The 1,327-nt window shown below is 37.8% G+C and overlaps 1 protein-coding gene across 1 annotated transcript in view; it reads right to left on the reverse strand.

The window, feature by feature from the left end:
* The window catches only part of zic6 (zic family member 6), a 4,894-nt gene that overhangs the window by 1,785 nt on the left and 1,782 nt on the right, over positions 1–1,327 (reverse strand). The window lies entirely within an intron of this gene.

Genomic DNA, 1,327 nt, shown 5'->3' on the forward strand with positions numbered 1-1,327 from the left:
TATATATATGCTTTAAGATCACGCTTTAAGAGCGTCTTCAGGGTTGGTTAACAGTTTTCCTTGTAGCTTTCCATCACTTCCTATTGAGACGTGTAATACATTTTTGCCTCATTGCCATTCTGTTTGAACAAATTAATCACTTCAGTTAACTGCACAACAGCTCTCTGCAAGCATCATGGCAGTACAGTTTTTGTAAGTATTTCTAAAGTACATGTGCTTCATTTTCTGAATGAATTGGACTTTGTTGTGTTATAATCAGACTGGATTTAATGTAACTGAATTGAAATTATGATTGGATTGTATGGAGTCTGATTTGACTGAATATGTCCACAGAGTTGGATATCATTTGGCCCTTCCTGTATTTTGAAGTTTCTTGAGAAGACATCTGTTGTAAACTGTTGTTATATAAATAAATAACTGGATTCTTTATGTGTGTTTTATGATACTTTTTGTTATTACATAAAGAGCCTGATTAATATGCACACTGTACGCATGTGCAGCTGTGTGATAGCTTAGCCAGTGTCACATGGGGATCTGTTGTGCCTCTTTCTTCCGCTGCTCTTAATAATAAAACAATACACAGCAGAAATAAAAGACAGCACCCAAGGAATATGTATTTAGTCCAGTCCTTTTCTTTTCATTTTAATTTTGTGAGAAAGCAATTCACTTTATTTATATAATTCCAAATTAAATGCCTTTATTTTAACGTAATTAGGCTGACATGTGTGGAAAATGGAATAAAATATAACTGCATGCTGATTTATTTCATATGGTTGGGTGTTTGGTAAAAAAGAAATGCCAGGTTGTGAAGTTAAAAAAGCATTTTACGAGATATTTCACGGTTCATGGTAACATATGAAATGCCCTTCAAAGGAAAAGTGAGGAGGGGGGGGGGCGACGGCAACGGGATACATTTTTAAACACAGCCTATTTTTATTTACAGCTAAAGTCCACCATTTCCTCAACTTTTTAAATTGTTATTATTTCCCACTACATCATGGCTACATCACAGAGCGGTGTGCTCTGTGAACACAGGAAGATAAATCCCTGGGAGGCACAAGCAGCGTAACGGCTACGTCACAGCTCTCCGGTGTCCCGGCATTTATTTAATAATTTCTCTGAATGAAGTGAGGGAGGCACCCAAAGCGCCAGGCCTGCTGCCTGCTGACTGCAATCGTTTGCAGCTGTCTTACTACTTTCTCATCTGTGGCTCCTGCGTGGGGACTCCACGTGTCTTTTTTTTTTTCCTTTCTCTCTCTCTTTTCTCCTGAGACATGCGAGTAAAAACTGACGTGGACGGCGAAAAAAAAACATAATAAAACAAAAT

This window comes from Poecilia formosa, unplaced genomic scaffold, assembly GCF_000485575.1.
Source record: "Poecilia formosa unplaced genomic scaffold, Poecilia_formosa-5.1.2 Scaffold68, whole genome shotgun sequence".
In the NCBI taxonomy this organism is placed as follows: domain Eukaryota; kingdom Metazoa; phylum Chordata; class Actinopteri; order Cyprinodontiformes; family Poeciliidae; genus Poecilia; species Poecilia formosa.